The sequence below is a fragment of the Mus musculus genome, chromosome 6 (genome assembly GCF_000001635.26).
Source record: "Mus musculus strain C57BL/6J chromosome 6, GRCm38.p6 C57BL/6J".
NCBI classification, from domain to species: domain Eukaryota; kingdom Metazoa; phylum Chordata; class Mammalia; order Rodentia; family Muridae; genus Mus; species Mus musculus.
In genome coordinates, this window is record NC_000072.6 from 137,103,414 (window position 1) to 137,129,674 (window position 26,261).

General features: G+C 43.1%; 1 protein-coding gene and 1 long non-coding RNA gene across 4 annotated transcripts in view; both read right to left on the bottom strand.

The window, feature by feature from the left end:
- The window catches only part of Rerg (RAS-like, estrogen-regulated, growth-inhibitor), a 115,672-nt gene that overhangs the window by 48,589 nt on the left and 40,822 nt on the right, over positions 1-26,261 (bottom strand). The gene's annotated exons all lie outside the window — the stretch shown is intronic.
- Gm52923 lies at positions 3,095-8,657 on the bottom strand. The gene is made up of 2 exons (XR_003956538.1): positions 6,565-8,657; positions 3,095-5,888 (listed from the first exon to the last, which is right to left on the bottom strand). It is a non-coding gene; the product is annotated as a predicted gene, 52923 (long non-coding RNA).

Below are 26,261 nucleotides of genomic sequence, written 5' to 3' on the forward strand. Positions count from 1 at the left end.
GCAACATAGTAATTGTCTCTTTATTAGCTTCTTAAATATGATCTAGTTTTGAGCTTAATAGCTACCATACATGAAGCATACATGACATTTCAAGACAGCAATATTCGATAAGATTGACACGAACAGATGTTTCTTTTTTTTTTTTTTTTTTTAGGTATTTTCCTCGTTTACATTTTCAATGCTATCCAAAAGGTCCCCCATACCCACCCCCCCAATCCCCTACCCACCCACTCCCCCTTTTTGGCCCTGGCGTTCCCCTGTACTGGGGCATATAAAGTTTGCAAGTCCAATGGGCCTCTCTTTGCAGTGATGGCCGACTAGGCCATCTTTTGATACATATGCAGCTAGAGACAAGAGCTCCGGGGTACTGGTTAGTTCATATTGTTGTTCCACCTATAGGGTTGCAGTTCCCTTTAGCTCCTTGGGTAATTTCTCTAGCTCCTCCATTGGGGGCCATGTGACCCATCCAATAGCTGACTGTGATCATCCACTTCTGTGTTTGCTAGGCCCCGGCATAGTCTCACAAGAGACAGCTATATCTGGGTCCTTTCAGCAAAATCTTGCTAGTGTATGCAATGGTGTCAGCATTTGGAAGCTGATTATGGGATGGATCCCTGCATATGGCAATCACTAGATGGTCCATCCTTTCGTCACAGCTCCAAATTTTGTCTCTGTAACTCCTTCCATGGGTGTTTTGTTCCCATTTCTAAGAAAGGGTAAAGTGTTCACACTTTGGTTTTCGTTCTTCTTGAATTTCATGCGTTTGGCAAGTTGTATCTTATATCTTGGGTATCCTAAGTTTCTGGGCTAATATCCACTTATCAGTGAGTACATATTGTGCAAGTTCCTTTGTGATTGGGTTACTTCACTCAGGATGATACCCTCCAGGTCCATCCATTTGCCTAGGAATTTCATAAATTCATTTTTTTAATAGCTGAGTAGTATTCCATTGTGTAAATATACCACATTTTCTGTATCCATTCCTCTGTTGAGGGGCATCTGGGTTCTTTCCAGCTTCTGGCTATTATAAACAAGGCTGCTATGAACATAGTGGAGCATGTGTTCTTCTTACCAGTTGGGACATCTTCTGGATATATGCCCAGGAGAGGTATTGCGGGATCCTCCGGTAGTACTATGTCCAATTTTCTGAGGAACCGCCAGACTGATTTCCAGAGTGGTTGTTTCTTGGTGGCAAAGTCACAGGTTTGCTAACAACACTGGGATGTTTTCAGCAAAGTGGGGGACACTCTACAAGCCAACAAAGGTTAGTAGAGAGAGAATATATTCCTGTGGAAACTGTCCATGGAGCCCTCCGCAGGTCAGACTTCGGATTCAGAATCCTGAGATTTGTTTGTCCCCATGCGGCTTCCCACGGATCTCATCTCCACTCTTGAAGCTGCATCGCTGAGTGTCAACATTGCAATCAGTGCTCACCGGATGTCTCATCTCAGCAGCTTCAGCAAAGCAGATTCCATGAGCATCGAACAGAGCGGCCCTGCATGCCTGGGAAATATCAGAAAAATCTCTACAGCCGTGGGTTTGTCACTTCTAAACTAGGATACGTACCGATCTGGGCATAGAGGGAGTGTTGCTGTCATGGTAGGAGAGAGAAGCAGAGTCTGTAAGGTAAGGGGTAGCCCAAAGCTTGGTGACTACCACATACACGTGGCAAGCTGGATCTCTAAGCTTCTGGTCTCTGAGCCACAAAATGTGCATAAAAATAGTATTTATCTCATAGAGCTTTTAAGGGGATTAAGTGAGATAACACTTGACAGGAGTGTTAGACTTTGCAAAGTGTTGTAAAATATCCACTGCCCATCCTAGTGAGAGGATGGGGGCAGCTACAGATGTGCCAGCTTCTTTGGGCCCGTCTTCTCTTTTAGCTTCTTTTCTTAGACGACCTCTAGATGAGCTGCTCACAGGCAGCCTGGGTTCCTCACTCTGCACTCTAGAACTCTTCTGTTTAAGAAGGCCGGAGAAAAATGGACACCAAGCAGACATGCCGGAATAGCTTAAAACTATCTGCAACCAGCAGATAACAGTGGAAGTCTGCTATCAGCTTTCAAATATTTTGTAATTTGGGCAAATATTTTACAATCCACCCACCCTGAGAGTTTCCATGCCAAAATGTCACATGAGACATGCAAGACGCTTGAGAAACAAGTCATTTTTCAAACAAATTCCCACTCTGTGAGGCTTACTTGAGGAGTGGAATTTATGGCCATTTTTGGAAACAGCCATATCCCTCTTTTATGAGGATGTGATGCTAAAACTTGTGAGTGTCTGCCTGTCCCTGAAGCAACACTAACCTAACCAGAGGATGAGCGGGGCAGATAGTTCTCCTTTAGGTTTCCATCTTAAACATGAGAAGAAAGAAAAAAAAAGTAAAATAGAATCTTTGCTCCAAAGATGCACAAAAGTAATTAAGGGCGAGAAAACAGGAATTCCAGCCCTCACCCCAGGAAGTTGAGCGCCTCTTGCTCTTTGTACTGAGATGGATCCCATGACCTCTACTGTGGGGAAGTTTTTTATCTCCAGCATTTTCTGTCTCTTCTTCTGATGTACTTTCAAACAAAGCTATGAGAAGAAAACAAATGGCTCTCATATTCTGTTTGTCTACATACTAACATTGCATCTCTTTTCTTCTAGCAACTACCCTCTTTCTCTATATACCTGTAAGGCTATCTATTGACCACACAGATCACAAAACTCTCTCTATATGTACATATGCATGAATATAGACAAATAATATGAAATGTGTGCATTTGCAACCAAGCAAAATTTTTATGCAATTTGTACCTCTTTCCTGGACCCTTTGAAGGTCTGTTGGAAGACTTATGACCCCCCCAACTCTTCAACTTTCCCACCATAACACAGAATCTGTGAGAGATGCTCAATGCTGACCCTCTTGAATACCACCCTCCAGTAGCAGATGGTGTGTTTTGGTGCCTTCTGTAATTCCCACTGGTGCTGTTGGTGACATTCTAGTCCAAAGGAGGGCTTGTCCTTCTTTCTGTTGCCTTCTTTTGTTCATTCATTGTCAGTGGGGACATTGGTATTCTTGGGGGAGTCAGGAGGTGGAAAACTATTACAGTCTCATATACCCCACATTCTCGTTTTTGTTTAAGGGGTAAAAGACATTGTTAAAGCAGATGGAAGACCTGTGCAGATTCCATGGAAACAGCTCTTTAATGCCCATTCTTTGGGGACCTTTGTTGAGGTTCTATCCACAATGAAAAAAGAAGGTAGTAATATAATAGAAGGTGTGTGTGATCTTAGCTACATCAACCCTTAAGTCTCAAGCTCATTACCTCTGAAGGAGAGTTGGCAGTGCCTTCTTTACCTCTCCCAAGGCAAGACCACAAAATGTAAGATTGATGGGAATATTGGCACGAGGAAGTGTGGACAAAACAGTGTGTTTCCCTATGCCTGCAAAGATCTTTTTTGTTCTCAAGGTTGGAAAATAAATTACAAAGGTATCTCTTTTTTAGAGTCACAATCAGATTTACTTTACATCTATGATCTTCTGTTCATGGACTCTTAGACATTATTTACCCTACTCTTATCTGACAACAGCCTCAGAAAGATGAGCTCTGCTCATCATCACACAACTACTGAGCATCACAGTGAAGAAATGAACCTGGGCCTCCTGACAAGCGCTCATCAGACCTCAGAATCTCACACAAACAGTTTCAATTCCCCTGTTAGTGGCATCTTAATGGCCTTGGTAAGCCAACAGTTGTGAAGCTTGGCTGAAGTGATTTATTGATTACTCTTGAGCCTGCTGGTGCAAATGTGGACCCCTAATTCTGCCTCTTGTTGAAATAACACAGAATGGAGCAGAGGATGCCAAGTCCTACATGGGCCTGGAAGGGACAGTATGACATGGTTTCCCATCTGTGGAACAGAGCCAGTAAGATTCAGGCCTTCACAAATGTTGATGGTTGCTAGGCATGAGGCTCATTTGTCTAATAATGTACATAATTCATGTTCCTCTTTTTGGACATGTTCTCCCTGGCAAGGTTATTGGGGAATGTCCTCTCTGCCAAGATTAATGACTCCATGATAATCAGAAATAGTATGAGTCCAGGAGACAGGGATGCACCTAATGTTTCAGCAGAATGGTAGAACGTTGTGACCTTCAGGACAGCCCTTAAGTCTGTGGGAAAGAACTCTGAAAACATGAGTTCAAGAATATATAATTTCTCAACTATGCAAAACATAAGGATGCAATATGACTTGTATGAGGGGCTTCATGGACCTAAAAGAACAGAGGCAGCTGCACTGTGAGCCAGCTTCTCAGAAAGACATTAAGGAAGGAGATAAAGAGATTTAGGGAGTGGTGATCACAGGGCAAGATCCCACAAAATTTATTATTTGTTTTTACAAAGCTAGGCAAATTCCTGAGTTCAAGGTTAGCCTCAGACAGAGCTAGTTTGGGCGTAGGCATGGTGTGAGTGGTAATTTCAGGATGGGATCCCACCCAGCTATCTTAATGTCTGTGATTACAAATGCATGCACATCTCTGAATCCATTTGTAATGTTAAAAAAAAAAGTGCTTGATGTCTTTTTCTAAGAATCAAGGGGCTGGGGTCATGGGATGATGATTCCTGGGGTGAACCAGGAGTAAATGACTGAATTAGTATGTAAATAAAAGACCAAGCTTTGGTCTGTGAAGAGTAATGAGCTATATGGATAAGCTGTCTGAAGGTCTCCAGAGAAGCTGTCTTGGGCAGAACACAGGTCGTCATCTTGTACCCAGGGTTTGACTTGAGCTCTTCTTTTCACTGCTCCTGAGCACCCCTTCTTCAGAACCCCTCTCCAAAGCAAAGCTGGTCCTTGGCCAGAGATCATGAACGCTTTCCATTGTTCTAAGTCAATAGTGTCAGACGGAGGGCATAGAAGCCAAGCAGGTCATGTTGAGGAGGGCATGATATTCAAAGCAAAGAAAGAAAGAAAGGAAAGAGAAACTCCGACTGGGACAACAGGGGAGAGGAAAGAATTCAAATTAAGATTTTTAATTTCATTCTGTGACTTCAAGTCACGCACTCATGACTATAAGCAGCAAATGGTGCCTGTGTTAATTTTCAGATGAAAATACAAATCTGACTGGAACGGCAAAATGTTCTTAAAGAACTAAGATTCAATGTGAATGTGAAATTTAAAACAAAATGGGTTAGAAAGGAGGAACATTTTGAGGAAAGGGTAAGGCATAATTCTTTTAAGGAAAAGAGGTAATTTATTGGATGATATCTCCTGCAGGTCGAGATCTTCCAGTGAAAGGGGAATGGCTGTAGGTTTTCCAAATAGACACCATGTAATATAGGGCCATTATTATATCTAAAGTAAGGAAAGACCCAGGGATCCAGTGCAAGACCCGTGATACGAGTTGAATCTTTTTCCTTAGTACTGTGACAAAATACTTGGTGAAAAATTTCTTAAGGTAAGAAAATTTTATTTCGGCTCATGGTTTCTCAGGTTCAGTCAGTGCTGAGTCCTTCCCAGGTACCTGGGTGGAGCATCCTAACAGGGAGACCACAGCAGAGAAGGCAGCTCACACCATGGCAACAGGAGGCAAAGCTGGGGAATTCGGGGATTCAGCTGATGAGTTTTCCTTTCTGTCCAGATCCCAAGCCCATTGGATGGTAAACTGCCAACATGCAGGACTCCTTCCTCTCAGTTAACCCTTAGGGCAAACGCCTTCCCACAGAATCATCTACAAGAGCACCTCTCTAATGACCTAGGTGGTTTTAATGCCAATAAAGTTGACCATGATGATTAGCCATCGCAGACAGGAAAAATCAAAATGGAACTGGTGCCTAAGCAGTGGGAAGACAGCGCGATGACATGGGTAGCCAGAGCACAGCATTTGGGGCTTTCCAAAGAACCTGCAGTCAAAGGAAGCCACATGTGAGGGAGGACTTTTGTTTGTTTTAAGGCAATTAACCTAGTTACAGACACTGCAGTGAATGCTATAGGACGCATCAAGAGAAAGAGGCTTCCTGGCTCTTCCCTCCTTCCCACACCTCAGCCTTTTGCAGGCTGCCTCTTACCTAGCAAGCACGCTTAGAAAAATGATTCTAGGAAATGAGGCTGCAAGGCTGGGAACCAACCAGAGACTGCACCTGGCACAAGTCATCAGCCCCACCCTCATAGACCCGTAGATCTCGGAGTCAAATCTGACTGAACCAAGCATCAAGTGAATGGCTCCACTACTGTCCATGGAACCTGGATTTGGCCCTTTTCCTCTCTTGTGCTTCTGAGCAGAACCTAAAACTGGAAATCTGGTCACCAAAATTTGAGTCTCCTCCGCAGCTCAAGTGTTCACTGTCTCTGGTGCTCACCACAGGGGCCTATGTGGAAGGCACTGCTTTGTAGAGACCAAGGGCAGTCTAAGAAGCTCATTGATTCCCTTTACCAAGAGACAAGCAGCACAAAATGAGTTCTCTCATTCAAGACAAAACAGGGATCCACTAAGAACTGGGTCCTTAGTGCAACCATCTAACAGAAGCCTGGTATCCCGACTGACCAGCAAGTGTCCCTAGACTCTGTGTCTCTACTCACCAGTCAGCATCAGAACACAGTAGCCTCACCCTGCCCTGTGTTCTAGATCCAGTCCTGGGCTGGAAGACACTGTCAGTTCCCTGGGCTTGGACCTCACCTGATCTCCAAGCACTCACGTGTCCTTTTCTTTCTTTGACACAGAAATGAGCCAACCACAAGAGAGTGATCGTGAGCACGGGCGTCAAAGGCAAAGGGGAATAAAGCAAAAAATGAAATCAGGTTTCTCTTGGAAGTTTGACCCTTGTCCTCTGGAGACCGTCCAAAGAGGACTTATTGAAGTTTTCTGGGAGAGTGCTGGCTTCATTAAGGCAGAGTGCCACTTCGAGACTTTTCACATAAGAGGAAATTGTGAATAATCCTCCCAGCACAGAGGACTACTCGGCTCTCCCTTTGAGGCTCCGCACTGCTGTTCTTCACAGCCAAATGAAGAGGAACAAACTGTACCGACTCCAAATTGATTCCGAGGACGGGAGCAGATTCTCCATCATTTTCCCTGCGGTTCTTCAAAGTGAAGGTTAGGGAGAGGAGCTTCTCTGAGCCCCGGGGACATTAGTCACAGCAGGGTGGTGACCACTCCAAGTCTGGAAACCGGTGGAAACTGGTAGACTGCTTGCTGCCTCTGCCTGCCTGCAAGCGGTCATGGCACTACTAAAGAAACCAGACGGGAAGCCCGTATACCAATCACTTGCAGCCAGAAAGCTTTTAACTCCGGCCAAGACATTTTTTTTCCCCCTCTAAAATAAAGTTGCACAGACTCCAAAAATAACATCTGTTGCTCGGAGTAACATTTTCAAACAACATAATAAACTTTACTTCCAGAAAATATACACTCTCTGAACTTCCTTTGGGGAAACTCACAGAAAGGACAGGGTGTGCTCCGGGGCTCTCTCCTGTCATAGACCAACCAACTGCCTTTGGACGGATTATTTAGTTGATACAGAAGGTGGTAAGACATGCCACATAGAAGCCACATTCACTTGTAGCAGGCAGTGACTGAAGGAGCTTTAAATAACAGCCCTACCCAGATGTGTCTGGCAAGCTTTCACTGGCAGAATGCAGTTTTAAACTGGGGTCACGGTGCCCTGGAGTATGTACCAGAAAGAGCTGAAGAGTTGGTGGAGTAATAATGACTGTCACGTTCCCAGGGCAGCACATCTTCAGACGCCCTGAATTTTAACGGCAATTCTAGGGATGGCTTACCCTCGGCCCTAACTCCCAATGTTACCCTGCCGATGAGACACAGAGAGACAGAGAGCCTTCATCCTCTCGGTCATCCCCTACCAAGGCTGTGGTGGTGGGGGACAGATGAAGCTTGGGACTGCTCTGATCACTTGTGACTTGTGGCTTGTGACTGTCAGGAGCCCCTCATTTACCCAGTAGGTGGAAGTCACTCCTTACTCTAGGAGTGTGTGGTGGAGGTATGCTAGTCTTATCACTGCAGGAAACGCTGAAGACACTCATTTCTGGGCCAGGGAAGTGGGAACAGAAGTGGTGCGTCCTAGGTCAAGCACTGAATCACTTCCGATAGGTTTTCCAGGGCACTCTGTTCTCCCTTTGGCACATGGGGCTGGTGAGGTGGCGGCTGTGACAAGGCTCCTGAGACAATAATGCTGAGAGTGATGATGCTTTTATCTCAGTCAGGAACAGGCGGCATCGGCAAGAAGCCAATCTGTCCTCCAAAGTCGCTGCAATCTGGGGTTGTCTGAAGCTGCAGTGTAGCCTTCTGCAGGGTCTGGTCTTCAGCATGTTGGTTATCATGATTAGATCTCATATGTGAACCGCCCAACAAAAGAGCTTAGTGGGGAGGGGAATACATTGGTAGAGCGCTTGCTTAGCACTACTGATGCCCTGGGTTCTGCGCCTCCACTGCATGAAACCAAGCCGTGGTGCATGCCTGCAATCCCAGCACTAGGGAGGTAGAGGTAGAAGGATCAGGCCTTGAATGCCTTCCTTGGCTATTAAGCAAGTGAAAGGCAAGCATGGGCTTCAGGAGCAACTATCTCATTCTCTTTTTATAAGCACGTGTGATGGTTTGTATATGCTTGGCCCAGGAAGTGGCACTATTAGAAGCTGTGGCCTTGTTGGAGTAGGCGTGTCACTGTGGGAGTGGGCTTTAAGATCCTCATCCTAGCTCTCTTAAAAGTCCTGCAGATGAAGATGTAGACCTTTCAGCTCCTCCTGCACCACGTCTGCCTGGGTGCTGCCATGCTCCTGCCTTGATGGTACAGAACTGGATCTCTCAACCTGTTAGCCAGTCCCAACTAAATGTTGTCCTTATAAGAGTTGCCTTGGGGCTCCCAATGGAGGAGCTAGAGAAAGTACCCAAGGAGCTAAAGGGATCTGCAACCCTATAGGTGGAACGACATTATGAACTAATCAGTACCCTGGAACTCTTGACTCTAGCTGCATATGTATCAAAAGATGGCCTAGTCGGCCATCACTGGAAAGAGAGGCCCATTGGACACACAAACTTTATATGCCCCAGTACAGGGGAATGCCAGGGCCAAAAAGGGGAAGTGGGTGGGTAGGGGAGTGAGGGTGGGTGGGTATAGGGGACTTTTGGTATAGCATTGGAAATGTAAATGAGCTAAATACCTAATAAAAAATGGAAAAAAAAAGTTGCCTTGGTCATGGTGTCTGTTCACAGCAGTAAAACCCTAACTAAGATGTCATGTTTAGATTTCACCATATAATCATGTCTCACATGAATGAAGAAGGGAGAGTTATAGGGGAGGAAGGGGACAAGGTGGAAGGCAGCATAGTTGGGGTCAAACGTGAGTAAATCACACTGGCACATAGGAATGAAAATGACTTAAGGCAGCTGGAGAGATGGCTTAGTGGTTAAGAGCACTGACTGCTCTTCCAGAGGTCTGGAGCTCAATTCCCAGCAACCACATGATGGATCACAACCATCTGGGATCCTATGTCCTCTTTTGGTGTGTCTGACAGCTACAGTGTACTCATATAAATAAAATAAATAAATCTTTTTTAAAAATGACATAAAGAAATCCATTATTTTGTATGCCAAATAAATTTGTTTTGCTTTGTTTTTTTTTTTTAATTGCAAGACTAATTGTTTTGTAGACACATAGTGAAGAAGGACTTATGTCTCTGGGAAACAATAACTTCTCATCTGTGAAGGGATTTCAAAGGGACTTGCGATGTTATCAGCATGGTATGGCCTTCCTGGCTGTGTGCACAATGAGGTATGGTAGAATAGATACAGGAGGGTGACTGGAAAGACAGAGATGCAGTCGTGAGTCCTGGGTTTGAAAGATGGTGAAAGCTTGAAAGGTGGTGAAAGCTTGAAAGGTGGTGAAAGTGACAAGTACTCTTACAGGCTTGCAGGGAGATGTAGGACTAAAACCTCTCACAATCTGATTCATCCCATAATGCTATGAAGGTGTGATACAAAAGGGATGAGGAAACACAACTCAGCATCATCTTCTATTTCAAGCAGGCTCTGGACCTACCTCCTGATGGTGACAATCATGATAATAGTGAAGATGATGGTGAAACCTCTGCAGTAAACTTTCCCTAAAAGGTGTGCTTTCTCAGAGACACATTAACACGTGTAAATGGTTAATCAAAGAAAGTGTTAAGATGCCATGTTTAGAGAGAATTTATTACTGTCATTATTATTCTGAATGCTATATTTAAGCACTGTACTCCTGACAAAGATCTGGTTATTCCATGTGTTCATGAGCCTTTTTATCATATAACTTCAAAACATCAATGACAAAATAATGCCATGCAAACAAGGAATGGCCTCTTAAGGAGACAGTGCGAAGCAAGCCTTGGTGCAGAAGACAGATCGCCTTGCAAAGTACAGGACACACATAAAGATGTCTGGGGGTACTTCTCCCTTCCACATGAGTCCAACTGGACAAACCAGAACCTTCCAGAGACGAAACTCACTTTAGGATGTGTGTGTCTCTTTGGGAAGGAGCCAACCTCAAAACTGGCCCTCTCTGTTTGCACTTCAGAGAAACCAGCGGGAACAGAGATTTCTACAATTGAAAAACTCAATCCAAACTGTAAGTATAGGCCTGCCTCTCCTGGAGCAGAGTTCTTAAAGTACAGGAGCACCAGTCTTCTGGCAATCTCTGACACCTACGTGGCACAAGCCCCACTCTCCGAGTTTAAGATTTAGCAGGACTTTGTGGGGCCTAGGAACTGATCATGCTACCGGTAGGTGATCTGGGTACACACTAAGCATCACTCTACACAAAGCAATCTCTGTAGGAGCATCCCTAAAATAACCACATAAATCCATCACAGAAGTAGGCGATCCTATGAGTTGGGTCTCATGGAACTTAGATGAGATGAGGTTTAAAGGGTGGTAGAAATGGATTCAAACTTAGAAAATAAGCTAGTTATGATAACCACACCCAAACAAAGCATTTTCTGTACGTAGACATCTGGTTGAGGAAGACATAAGGTCATGCTGCTCTGCTCCCTCCCATATCTTTACTCTCCCTTGGGCTCATAAAGTCTTAAGTGGTTCTTTGTCCAAATCAAGGCAAAGACCTTCAGACTGGTAATACAGATTTACAGATTGACCTTTGAACGTTGAATGATAACTGGGAAATATGCCCCTGAGAGAAGATGAGATCCACCTTATCTTCAGTTTACCCTTCATTATGCCTGCCAGTCAGTCTTGTGAGTGTTTTTCCTGCTACACAAGGAACTTTGAGGTCCTCCACTGTCATACATGAGTCTTTAAGGCTACACTATAGAGGTGCAATTCCTAACTTTTCTAAGATCCACTTTCCCAAGAATCATGTGCTGTTTCCAGGTGCTTGTTTGTTTGTTTGTTTGTTTGTGTTTTGTTTGCTTCTTTGTTTTTTAATGTGTTTTACATATGAATGTTTTGTCTGCATGTATATTTGCATGCCAGAAAAGGGCATCAGTCCCCATTACAGATGGTTGTGAGCCACCATGGGGTGTTGGGAATTGAACTCTTGACTTCCGAAAGAGCAGCCAGTGCTCTCAACCTCTGAGTCATCTCCCCAGCCCCGGTTCCAGGTTTTTAAACAATGACTTGGATGCAGTTCCTGCAGCTTCAGGCACACAACACAGTTACTGTAAGCCACGTTTAGCCTCTGGCACAGCTCGGTTGGCCATGTGAGTCCCAAGGTGACATACTGCAATTATCTGTCACTGAAGAAGGAAGCAGACTCAGCTTCCATCTTAGCGCCAGTCCGTTCTGGTTTGAGAACCTTGGGGAATCAATCACCTTGACTCCCCAGAGTATTTTTATTATATGATGGAACCGATAGTAAGTGAATTACTTCCGGGGGATTTTTTACTGACCAGAAGAAGATGAGATAGCATGAGTGGTACACTTCAGACTGTTGACCTTTCAGCATCAAGGTCACCTTCTTGCTGTCCTGTTATGAGTACAGTGTATTCCCTACGATGCATGGTTAGTTTGGTTACTTCACACAGGCTGCTCAGCTCTCAGAGCATTTTCTCAAGCACTCATTTCCCCGTTCAGAGCTTGATGGAGATTGATGGCAGCCGCACACTCACTTAGCAGCACGACAATGCTCTGCTTCTACACAGCCATTTCCAGATGCACGTCTGTCAGCTTGCAACAACCGTTTACAGCTAGTGTTTTCCCCTCAGTTTCCAGAGAGAGAAATACAGATGTACAGTGCCTTCTTTCCCTTGTTTATACACAACAGTGTTACCTTCACTCTCAGTTGGAAACCATGTTTATATGAGCAACTGGTTAGGTAAGAGAGGAGATAACTGTGATGGATTGATCAAGATTGGCCCCTCATAGGATCATATTTGGATGTTGCTCGTTGGTAAAATTTTTCTCGGGTGGGGAAGAGTCAGGAGGAATTACACCTTGTTGAGAGGAGGTGTAACGAGGGGTGGGCTTTGAGGTTACAAAAGCTCTCACCAAACCCAGTCTACTTCTCTCTCTGCCTCATGCCTGTGGATCAGACATGAGCTCTCAGCCACTGCTCCAGGGCAAGGCCTACCTTTCTGCTCCCCATCGTGGTGGTCACAAATTAACCCTCTGAAACTGCAAGCAAGCCCCAATCAAATGCCTTCATTTATAAGTTGTCTTGGTCGTAGTGTCCCTTCATAGCCATAGAAAAGTAACTAAGACACAAACTAACTAAAGGGTTTATTTCCATGCCTCCACCAATATTGAAACCCAGAGCTTTGTGTATGCCAGGGAAGTACTCGTCAAACTGAGTTATATCCCCAACCTCAGGGTATATTATTTTAATATACAAACCATTCTGTGTTGAAAATAATGTTATTTTAACAACTTCTGAGGAAAGGTTGCAAGTCAAGGAGATACCAAGGCAAAAAATAAAATAAAATCAAATGACGGTAGCACTGCCCTTTTGGACGTGGTCTCATCTATTGAGTTCTGAGAAGCTACCTTGTCAGGTCTGTGGCGTTCCTTCTGGCTCTACAAGCATGTGATGCTGAATTCCACTCATTGCCTCGGCTTGATGAAAGCACGCCCTGATATCTGACTAAATGTCGTCTTTTTTAGGTGTGCCTGTGAAGTTGTTTTCAGAAAGACTCTGGTTTGAACTAAGAGGCTGAGCAAGGAGACAGTGGCTGGGCTGGAGAGATGGGCCAAGTGGTAAAGCGCCTCCTGGGCAAGCATGAGTGGCTGACTTCTATCTCCTGAACCTCCTTAAGAAAGCTGGGGGCTATCCCCAGCAATGTCCCTAGACAGAGGTGGATTGCTGGCCTCGTGACACAGGTACAGACACAGATAGATACACATGCAAACATGTGATCCCTCTCTCTCTCTCTCTCTCTCTCTCTCTCTCTCACACACACACACACACACACACACACAAATATACATATACACAAAAGATCACCCTCACCTCCCAGGTGGGCAGCATCTATTCCTTTTGACTAGGTCAGGGAAAAGAGAAGGAGGGTTTTCTCTTCTGTCTGTTTCTGAGCTTGACACTGAACTCCTGTCCATGGTGCATCTGGTCCACAGGCCTTCACACTTGTGTTAGAATCTGAACCATCTCATGAGACTCCTGGGTGGGCCCCCAACTGCAGATAGCCAACTGTGGAATCAATGATGTAAGCCATTCCTTGTAATTAATCTCACTTCGCATGTATATCTTACTGGTTCTATTCTTCTAGAGAATGCTAACACAGCAAATCCCTATGTATACAGAATTTTTATTTTTATGAGCTCCTAGCTGGGCAAGTATCTGACACCAATTCCTGGGCACTGTCAGACTTCCTTTCTAAATGATTAACTCCTGGTTTTTACAGAGACCACATGCCAAGGATATTAAAAGAAGCCATGCATACACATGCACTCTTATGAGAAGGGACACATCACTGACTAAAGGTTCTGTGGGAATGAGTGTGTGTATAAAGTCAGAGATTTGCAAAACAAGAGCTCAGAACAAGCAGATGTAAGACCAGGCATGCAGAGTATTTGGTGCATTGCATGTATGCCTATGACTGTGTGGATTTGTGCATGCTCACATATGTGCTCGAGTGAGTACGTGTGTGTTGATGTGTGTATTTCTGTGCATGTGTGTGTGTGTATGTGTGTGTGTGTTTGTGTAGGTGCATGCGTGTGTGTGCGTGTGTGTGCATGTGTGGCAGTGCATATGCATTCCTGTGTTTGCACATAGAGGCCAGAGGATACCTTGGGTGTTGTTTCTGAAGAACACTGTCCACCTTACATTAAGACACAGACTGTTTCTGGCTTGTCAGTTAGGCCAGGCTGACTGGCCAGTGAGCCTCAGAAATCCATCTGCCTTTGTCTAGCTCCCCAGCGTGCAGACTGCACGTGAGTTTCACAAAGCCTAGCAGTCGGTTTGCTTTGGTTTTCGTCCTTAAGGTAACAGGCATTTTTTATTTCTTTATTTGTTATTGGCTCTGGTGATCACATCCAGCGCCTCTCATTTGCCAGGGAAACACTTTACCAGCGGAGCCATCTTCCCTGGCCAGTGTTCTGTATTGTAAACAATCAAGGAATGCAAGCAAGAATGTATGTGAGGAGCCTTATTTATCTATGGTGGCCATGTAAACTAAGGCATCCTCTATAAATTACTATGGAGGTTTCTCAAAAAAGTTAAAATTATAAGGACCGTATGACCCAGCCTGACAGCTCCTGGGAATCAATCAGAAGCTCCTCTAAGCACGCACGGTGCCACCGTAACCTCTAAGCACGCACGGTGCCACCGTAACCTCTAAGCACGCACGGTGCCACCGTAACCTCTAAGCACGCACGGTGCCACCGTAACCTCTAAGCACGCACGGTGCCACCGTAACCTCTAAGCACGCACGGTGCCACCGTAACCTCTAAGCACGCACGGTGCCACCGTAACCTCTAAGCACACACGGTGCCACCGTGCTTACTGGGTTGCTGTCCTCCACAGCCAAGTAAACAGGACTGAGCAGGCACTAGGTTTCATCACGGCGTTTCATATATGCACATGTTCTTATGTGTTGTTCGTGCTCACCCCACCCTCTCCCAGAATCCTCCGCTCCTCCTGCACATCTGCATGCTGCCACACCCATCTCCTTCATCCCCCTTTAGCTTTCATAGCACAAGTCCTCTGTGACCATCTTCCATTTTCCCCTTCTCCCTCCTGTTAGGCTCCTCCCCACCCCCTCCTCTCTTTTAGTCAACTCTCTAGTCTCACGTGGTCGATACCTTTAAACGTAGATTCCAAATGTGAGAGGAAGCATGTGAGATTTGTCTTTCTGAGTCTGGATTCTTTCACTTAATATGTTGATCTCTAACTCATCTATTGTCCTAAGAATGCCAGAATCCCATTGGCTATAAGTACATAGTGTTTGCCAACTCATATGCTTAATAAGAATTTTCAGTTTCGTGAATACACACAAAAGTATTTTGTAAGTGTTATACTGACACACTATCAAAGTATAACCCACCAGAATAATAGAGGCTATTGATCAAATGTTCTCAAAATAAAACATCAATAATTAACAAAGATCATCATATTTACTCTTCTAGGTTTTATAAAACAAAATTTATCAACATATACTGAAGGGGGAAATTTAGAAATTAATTAAAATCAAATGAAAATTAAAACAAAAAGTTGTTTAACTGAAGAATTTTATAGTAATAATGCCTACATTTAAAACACATATCTCAAATAGATAACCTAGTGATACATCTCAAGGCCCTAGAAAAATAAGAACAAATAAAGTCAAACTCAATAGAAAGAAAAAATATTAGAGAAGTAATAAATAAATATGGAAATGAAAAATGTACCAACGCTCAATGAATCAAAGAATTGAACAAATACTAGAATGGAAAAGAACTGTAAAAACTGTCCAACTTACAGCCAAATTAATCTTAAAACAATGAGAGAAGAGAAAAATAAATAAAATTAGAGGTTGAACAGAGTATTTCTGTAGACAGCACTGAAACACAGATGATCATTAGTGGATGTTTAAAAGCCGTTATGCCAGTGCGTTAGAAAATCAAGAAGAAATGCAGCAATTTCTAACCAAGATGACCCGTAAACATTGAACCAGCTGTACCCTAAATCAGTCGATAATAAACAATGAGATTAAAGTTGTAATAAAAATATTCCATCAAGGGAAATCTGCTGACTAAGTGATCTCACATGTGCATTGTTCTAGACTCTCAAAGAAGAACTAACAATAACATCTCCCAATAACATCTCCCAAAGCGTCCCATGAAGTATGATGTTTCCAAACTCAGCCTACAAAGCTCATATTACCTAACATATAAAAGCAATAAGGACATAACAACAAGAAAGAGAAGCAGAAAGAGGAAAAACAGTCTAGAATCCTTGATAAACACTGACGCAGAGATCATAATCAAAGCACTTGCAAACTGAACTTTAAAAAGCACACTAGAAAGGATCACATATCATGAATAAGAAAATTGGTTTCACTGTAGGGATGGAAGGCTAGGGCAACAGGCACAGATGAAAGGATGTAATATATAGCTCAGGCACAGAGTCAAGGGTGGAGACCATACAATCATCTTAGTAGATGTAGAATAAATTTTTAATAATAAAAGCCAACATTCCTTCACAGCAAAAGCACTTGCTATAGAAGGGTGGCTGTTTCACATAACACGGGATGTTCGGGAGTATAAAGGACTGAGAAGGGAATCTGAAGTTTGGAGGGAAGGAAGAAAAAGGTAGGTGGGAGAACCGTGTGACTGAAGCTTGATATGTTCTTGTATAAAACTGTCCCAGATTCGTCCTAAGTATGCACAACTGATTTACTGATAATTACAGTTAATATACACAAATAATAGATTATATGTTGTCTTGGTTTGGACTTTATTGCTGTAAAGAGACACTATGGCCACTCTTTTAAAGGAAAACATTGAATTGAGGCTGGGTTATAGTTTAGAGGTCTAGTCTATTGTCATCATGGAAGGATGCAGCAGGCAGAGCAGTGTGCAGGCAGACATGGTGTTGGAGAGTAGCTAAGAGTTCTACGTTCCAATTAGTAGGAAGCAGGAACAGAGAGTGACACTGGGCCTGGCTTGACTTTCTGAAGTCCCAAAGCCCACCCCAATAGTGACACACTTCCTCCTTCAAGGCCACACCTCCTAGTAGTGACACTCCCAATGAGCCTATGGGGGCCATTTTCATTCAAATCTCCACATATGTATAATTAGTATTTTAATATATACAATTAAATGTTGACACACGCAATCAATATGCTTTAATAATTACACCAAAACAACCGATACTTCTTACTCCTTTTGGAGTTGCATATAGTTTTTCCAAATAGCTTTATAAAGTAGATGTGGTGAGCCAAGCATGGTGACACACGCCTTTAATCCCAGCACTCAGGAGGCAGAATCAGGTGGATCCTGGAGTTCAAGGCCAGCCTGGTTTACATAGGGCCAACAAGGGCTACATAGTGAGATACTGTCTAAAAATAAAATAAAAGATTTAATTAACAGAGCACAAAATTACTCTACTCAAGTATACAAGTCAATGTTTTTAATGTATTCACAGTTGTGTGATACCCACACAATCTATTCTTACAATATTTTCATCATCTGCAAGGACACTTCATACCCAATTATCAGTCAGTCCTCATTTGAACCCCAGTCCCTGTCACCCCAGGCAGCTGCTAACCCCTCTGCCTCTGTTCTGCCTTCTCTGAGCATCCCACCTACATGCTGTCACAGAGCATGCGGCCTTGGGGACTGGTTTGCTTCTCTTAGTGTTCTGGTTTCTGGATTCATCCATGCCACAGCATGCTTATTACGTCACATGCTGAGTAACATTCTGTCCTAAAGGTGAGAGATTTTGTTCATCCACCCAGTGATGGACATTTGGGTTATTTTCAACTTCCAGATGATTGTAAATGTTGCTTCCATAAACATATATACAGAGCATTCTATATAGATATGATAGATATGACTTGCTTTCATGTTTATATCTGTGTGTATAGAGAGAGAAAGGGAAGAATGAAGGGATGAGAGAGGGGAGAGAAAAAGAGGGCAGAGAGACAGAGACAGAGAGAGAGACAGAGAGACAGAGAGACAGAGAGACAGAGAGAGCGAATACTTTGGTCACATGCAACATTTTTTAAGGAACTGCCAAATTGTTTCCTACTCTCTTTTACATTGCTCTCAGCATACAAAGCCCAGTTTTTCCACACCCTTGTCTGTACTATATATGGATATTTTCACCGCATTTTTTTAAGTGAATGTGTGTTACAATGTTTCTATCTGCTTTGTCCTCAGTGGTTAAGGATGTATTGTTTTAAGTGAATGTGTGTTACAATGTTTCCATCTTTGTCCCGGGGGTTAAGGATGTATTGTTTTAAGTGAACGTGTGTTACAATGTTTCCATCTTTGTCCTCAGTGGTTAAGGACGTATTGTTTTATGCATTTACTGTTCCTTCTCTATGGAAAAGAATCAATTTAAATCCTTTGTACAGTTTTAACTAAATTATTCATTTTTTCATTACTGGTAATAACATATGTTTCATGGTGATGAATACACATCCTTAATTAATATTTCATTCAAATGTGTTTTCTCTTAGTCTATCAGTTGCACTTTCCTTCCTTCTTTTCTTCCTCCTTCCCTCCTCTCTTCCTTTCTCTCTCTTTGTTCTCTTCAGATAAGGTCTCCTATAGTCACAACCCAGCCTAGCCTCAAACCTAATACATAGCCAAGGGTGGCCTTCAGTTTATAATCCTCCTGCTCCCAGCCTTCAAGGGTTGGGATGAGGGGTAAGTACACCCAGATGTTTGTTTGTTTGTTTGTTTTAATAATGTCTTTTGATGAATTGTCTTAGTTTTAGCAAAATGACCTTTCCCTTTTGTTATCTGTAACTCATCTCATATGTTAAGACATATAATTAAGTTCAGGTTCTAATTCCCAGGTTTTCTTCTTGGAGTTTATATTTAAACCTACGGGCCATTTTGAGTAAAATTTTGTTTAATTTTGAAATGTGAGGTATAGCTTCCATTTCATTCATTTGCCTGGTAACTATCAGTGGTTACAGAACCACTTGGAGAGTGTGCTCTCTCTACCAACATATTTTATGCCTCAGGAGGTCATTGTTTTTAAATATAGGTGGTTGTTTCTGAACCATTCTGTTCCACTGAGCTATACATCAGTCCCTATATGAGTCCCCATATATGGGTACTATATTGTCTTTATTACTGTGTTTTTGTATAACATTTAGGAATGAGTATATGACTCTCCAGTTTTCTTCCTTTTTTTTTTTCCTTCAATAACATTTAGATATCTGGGGCCCACAGAGTTTCTGAATCAATTTTAGGATTGTCTTGTGGATTTTGAAAGGTGTTGGGTTGAAGAGATGACTCCGCAGTTAGAAGTGTAGTCTGCTCTTGCAGAACACTCCTCTGCACCCAGGTCATTCCTTCAGTGCTCATGTAGTCAATCTGTCTTCATTTCTGACTTATACGTGGCTTCAAGGCCAGCTGAATGTTCAAGACTGGAGTCCTCTCATGTCTTTGCATGTATACAGCCTTGACATGATTGTACCTGACGACATGCTCAGGAATATATCAGAGCTTTCCAAAACCTCTGTAGACCTTACACATGCCCAGCTGTTGTCCTATTTGTCTGTGGTGTTAAACAATTACTGTTGGTTGTTTCTGATGAGTACACTGTAGATAAGGCTTCTCCTGAGGTTATAGCTCATATCCTACAACAACAGCCTTTCAATGGTGTTTCTAGAGGCTACAAAACTGGCTTAGTGACAATTCTGTGCAGAAGGACGATCTTTCTCTCCATGGCTGAAATTGACAGCTTAGGCCTTTAGAATTAACTAAAGGTCTGTAACAACCTTAGAGGTATTTTTTTCATTAAAACAAACAAACAAACAAACTACTGTTTACAGCAGCTGAGTTTTTGGTGGTATCAGACTTTCCCCAGCTCTATAGTAGCCCTAAAAGCTAGCAGACACACAACCATGGTGGCTGAAAAAAAAAGTATTCCTCTTGCTCACTTCACATCATTCTCCTGAGACATGGTACCTCCAATCCCACTAAAAACAACGCCCCCAATTTTCCTGCTATATCTGTTGTTTTCTATTTATCTGAGTCACTGCTAGAAGTGTGGACATTAAAACCAGGTCACAGATGAATGGAACTGACTTACACTGTGCAAAATAAAGTATCATAAATAATCAATGTGCAGTCTGGGAAAAAGTCCAATACAACACTACTTTTTTTTTCTTAATTTTAAAGCTGTAATTTCTTAATCTTAATTTCAACTCTTGCTAACTGAAGCCTAAATTTCTCCCACTGTAGGAAAAAAAAAAGCTATTCCACGAGGACCAAATCCCAATGATAAATTAAATGACTGTATGACAGGAGAGTTAACATCTATAAGCCTCCAAGAGTTTCATCCAAGACATAGAGCAGCTACACCCTCCAAAGTACTCACCCTGAGTGTGGATTCAATAAAGGGGTGTCTAAGATTGTGGAAAAAAAGTGTTTACCTGAAAAGATTCTTTCAGTCACTACAATGGTCATCTTCATGTCTAGAGTTACACTGTGCTTTAAAGAACCATACAGGGCTGGAGAGATGAATCAGTGATGTCACCAGCTCACTGTTCTAACAGAGGACCAGAGCTTGATTCCCAGCTCCCATGTCAGGCAGCTCACAACTGCCTAGAACTCCAGTGCCAAAGAACCAGATGGCCTGTGCTGGCCTCCATGGGTACCACAGTCTCTCTCTCTCTCTCTCTCTCTCTCTCTCTCTCTCTCTCTCTCTCTCTCTCTCTCTCTCTCTCTCTCTCTCACACACACACACACACACACACAAATATGCATGCAGATACACATACATATAAATTTTAAACATAAAAATAATCTTTTAAAAGATCAGGCTAATGTAGGGAAATATGATGCTTTTTGTAATCCAGCACTCGAGGGTTGGAAAGCCAAGATCAGGAGTTCAAGGACATCCTCAGCTACACAGTGAGTTAGTGGTGTCAGTCTATGACACAGTGAGTTAGTGGTGTCAGTCTATGACACGGTGAGTTAGTGGTCTCAGTCTATGACACAGTGAGTTAGTGGTGTCAGTCTATGACACGGTGAGTTAGTGGTCTCAGTCTATGACACGGTGAGTTAGTGGTCTCAGTCTATGACACAGTAAGTTAGTTAGTGGTGTCAGTCTATGACCAGTGGGACCCATCAATTTTCGGTAAGGGTGCCACACAACAACGGTGGCATTAGTGTGACAGAGTAGAATTGCTCACTGTGTAGTAAAAAGGGAAGAGAAAGGGAGGGGAGAGGGGAGAGCATGTTTCCTGAATGCCCTTTGAAGCAACGACCCCCAAAGCCTTCCTGTGTTAGATTCTCTGTCTTCTCACAGCAGTGCCCTGCTGGGGAGCGGGTGTTTAGGATTGACCCTTCCAGAGATGCTTTGGATCCTCTCTCTCTGGGAGAGTTAGTTGATATTGTAAATCATTCTTTTATCTGTCTACTATGTTACCCAGTATGGGATTGCTTCCCTGTGCCACAGTCAAAGGTCTGTGGCTAGATTTGTCTTATTTAGATACTAGGAACAGGGAGGAACAAGAGAGGATGTAGGCTTTGGGGACAGGGCAAGTGGGTAGAGTGATTGTGAGCACTGGTATGTGGGGACCGGTGGTCACACTACTTACTTTGCAACTATCTGAGGACCAGCTTCAACTCTACGATTGCTCTCCAGTTTGTCCAATGCATTCTAAAGACAGTTCTTATGTAATCAGCCACGATGTTTTGATGACTCAAAAGTGGTTCAAAAGACCAAAAGGTCAAAGCCCAATAAAGTCCTAATCTCTTGTACTTGACTAAACTGGGTTACAGAAATGCATTAAGACCCCAGCCATCAGTCACTGCTGACAGGGTGAAGGCTCTGGAGCTGGTCAAAGTCATCTTTTACCCTCAAATTGCTCCAACTAAAACATAGATTTTCTGAATTTACACCAAAACCTTTTAAAGTTTCTGGCTTATTCTCTCGAATATATTATCTTCCATATGTAGACTGCATTTTTTCCCCTCAAAAAATTGTTAGGAAACATTTGCTGGCTGCCATGTAACATCCCAAAATACTGAGACATTAAGAGACACGTGTGAAAATGCCTGCGGGGTTTCTCATTTGGGTTGCTATCACTGAAAGCCACAACAGTGACTCACCGCTTGTCACCGGCAAAGTTACCAATCGACAGAGAAAGCAAATGACACAGCGAAGATGTGGTGTGTGCTGCTTTGGTGAGAGTTAAATATCACCACAGCTTAGCACCATGCGCCAGGAGCTCAAGAAGAGCCACTCAGCTTTTTATGGAGAACACAACATAAGACCTCATCTCATGCCTGGATCCAGACCACCGGGGTCCAGAATCAGGACAGAGATCAACTGAAAGGCAGAGGGACTGAATTTAGAAGTTTGAGAAGGAGCAGGCTGAGGCATGAGATTCACTCATCCGAATCTTTTATAGAAAAACAATAGAAGACTAAAGAAAGACATCTTTCCTAAAATTCTAACTTTTTCTAAACACTAAAAGTCACAGAATCCAATGCAGCAGGGCCCAGACAAACACAGAATCCCACTCTGCTAGAGACAGAGGCCTTGGGATTTTACTGTAAAAGACGCATATGTGAAATGAATAAAAACTGCAGTTGTCAAATCAAAAGGAAAGATGTGTCTTATTTGCAATATGAAAGGGGTCCACCAGACACAGCCAGTAGAGACTCTGGGAGTATATGCCTTCTGTCATCTACTGTCCCAGGAGCCTTCCCCAGAAAGCCTCTGTCCTGGATTAAGGCAGGGCAGCAGAGACCCTCGGTGGCAAGGGCTTGGGATTGGCAGTGGCTATGGTGTGCCAAGGGCCCTGGCTTCTCTTCACAGGCTCAACAGCTAAAGCCTAGCTTCCTGCAGGCAGTAGCTCTGAGCTCTGTGGCCAAGAATGTTCAAAAGACACACCCACACTCATGAGACAGACCTAATAAATCATCCATGGGACCCTCTGACTGGTTTCCCTGGCCCCGAGACAGAAGTTGCACTGGCTGAAATCAACAAATGGGACCCTCCCTGCCCCCTCTCCCTCTCCCCTTCCCCCCACCCCCACTGCTAGGAACAAGCAGGGCTATTACATATCCCTTACATGACTAAATGATTAAGAAACAAAACAATAGCAGCACCAGAACCTTGTGGCTCATCTGTCAGCTTGCCTCCTGGCTCCCCTGCCATGGAGTTTCTCCTGGTTTTGATGTGTCTGGGACAGGACCCTTGGAGCTCCCTGCTCATGAGTGGAAAGCAGACTCTCTAAAGTTCTTTCTCCAAAGCAGAGAAAGACCCCAGGCCAGGTTGCTTCTAACTGTTAAGCTATTTCATATGCTCTCCATCTCAGTTCTTGCAAGCACACACAGATGATTAATAGCTGTGGGTCTTTTGAAGACAAGTACTCAGTTGTTTTCCGATCCGTTCCCCCATCCCCGGTGCTGAAACTTCCTTAGCTAGCAAGAAACCAAACACAGACATCAATAGCTCTTAAGGCCATGCTTTTGCCTCACCTTTTACAGCCAGGACTCTAGTTTTGTTCAGAGCTAGCAAACAACATGGAAGTCCATGGCGAGCCTTCAGTCTACCCAGGACAGTGGAGGTCCTCAGGGAGTCTGACGATGGCTAAGTCATGTGGATTTCACCCAAGAACTCTACAGTCAGCAGACTTGGTTTTGTTTTTTTGTGTTTTTTTTCCTACTGAGGAAAAAGGAAGAAAGAAAACCTTAGTAATACAAACAAGAGAAGTACTAAGGATAGAGTGCTTTTATGAAATACCGTATTTGATTGCAACGCTAGACTGTGTTTGTTCTCCTGTTTGTATTCACGGATGTCTCATCCATCAAGGTTGCTGATGGCTGTGCTTTGCAGACGTAAGGAAGAATGGGTTATTGTTGATGAGTTAGTGTGGGATGCTGGCAGTCCCTGATGCTGGTTTACAGTCCTGCCTGTCACTTACTAGTTAGGTAGCCTTGGATAGGATGCCGAACCTCTCTCACCTCTGTTTCTCTACCTGTACATGTCACAGGGGACTTGGAGGGGGGGGGGAGGTGTCAATATTACTCTTTCACAGCCTGTGATGATTGCTAAGGAATATACCTAAGTGTATCAGAACTATTCTTGGACATCCTGAGAATTCAGTGATCAGTGTGAAGCTTCATTATTAGCCATGTGCAAGTCTATTCTCCACCCATGTAGGACCAAAGGAAGTAACTGGACAGCAGGGTGCTGTGTAAGTTGACAGTAACAAGGAGAAGGAAGGCAAGTTGTGAAGTCATATCACTGCCAGGTAGCATTGTCCTCTGAGGTCACCGTCACATATGACTTCACGGCTTTGCTATTTACAGAGAATGTCACAGTGAACGCCATCAGGAGCCCTCTGCAAATTCACTTCCTGTTTCTCGTGCCTTGAAGAATCAATTACAGTCCCTGGCACCATTCAGTGTCAGAGGGGACTTTGCTTAAAAAAAAAAATCTGAAACAGATTAAATTTCGATATGACTTGAACAGGCCTTCTAGAATGCTTGCTGAAATTTAACTTAATGGTAAGGGTATCAAGATGGGAGATCTGTAGGAGACTGCTGATGCTTTACTGAAATGGAAAGAATACTGCCGTTATGAAGGCGTAGGTTAGTTACAATGAGAGTTCAGACATACGTTTTCTTCTATTTCTTTCCAACTCACTTGGTCTGTTACAAGGCTGTGACATAACAAGAATGTCTATGCTTGAAGCCAGCACCATCCTTTCAGAACCAAAACCATTGGCCAAATAACCTAACTTGGTTATAATTTGCCCAGTCCCTGGTATTTTATCACAGCAACAGAAAACAGTCTGAGAAGTGTTTGAACAGGATCGTCTGGGATCATCAGGAGCACCATCAAAGCTTAAGAGCACTTGCTGCTCTTGCAGGAGACTGAAGTTTGGCTCCCACACCTACATCATGCACTTTAAATCCACTCCTATCGGCTCCAAGGTCTTATACTTCCTCTTCTGGCCTGCATGGGCACACACCTACCCTTACCTAAACATGTCCAGCCATACACACAACTAAAAATAATGTAACTCTTTGGATCTCTTGAGTTTCTGCTAACAGAATTCTTTATCCTTTCTAAATAACTTCTTCTTAAGCCTTAATCGTAAACGGACCTGGAGACAGCAACAGGCAAAAAATGGTTCCAAAGGTCAGACAATTGAGTTTGGACTCATACCCAGCAGCATGAGGCAAATGTCTTTATCTATCTATCTATCTATCTATCTATCTATCTATCTATCTATCTATCTATCTATCTATCTATCTATCTTCATTTAAAACCACCAAACATAGCAAGAATTCTAGGAGAGGGAAGAAAATTCCTATTTCAACGGTAAACTTCTAGATTGCAAAGCACCTGGCTTCTTCATATTCATGTCGCTTTCAGAGTGGCAGAAGGCACATCAACTGCATCTGTGACAACAGGCTGAGTCCTCCAGAAAACACCTAACTGACATTTATCACATTAAGGAAGTGTTAGTGTGACATTCTGTCCCAAACCTTATGAAAAGATGGGATGGGAGAGAAGGTGAATTTAAGGCCAGAACTCTGACCACGTCTTTAAGATGTCACAGAAAATAACCCATTATCACGTCAGCTTTCATGGTCCAGAGAATGCCTTCTGTGCCTGGTATAATTAGAATCTCAAGTCTACACTGAGTTTAGTAGGAGAACTTAAGTGGATCAAGATCTACCACATACCAGAGTATTAAAGAATGTTAAATGTGACTTCTCAAGTTAGTTTAGAAGTTTAAAAATTATAGATGTAAAATCAAGCTAAATTTAAAACGTCTATTATCATTCCATGCACATACAGGTACACATATACATATGTATACAAAAAGTCTTTCTTTGGCACCCAAAAATAGACATCTCAATTTTCATCAAAAGGAAAAACAAATCAGTGGGGATATGAAATATGGCACTCAATCTAAACTTCCGGGTTAGAATATTTTTTCCTGATGATATGTAAAGTTTTCTGCCTACAGCATGTTTATTTTACAAGCTGTATTCTGAAATGTCAGGAAACCAGACTCTATTAGCATAGCTGCTGTTATTTTAGAGAGACAATTTTAGTGTATCTCAGATCAGAAAAGGCACCAGGTGCTGGAAAGCAGGACATTCCGACTCATCCTAACCTGCC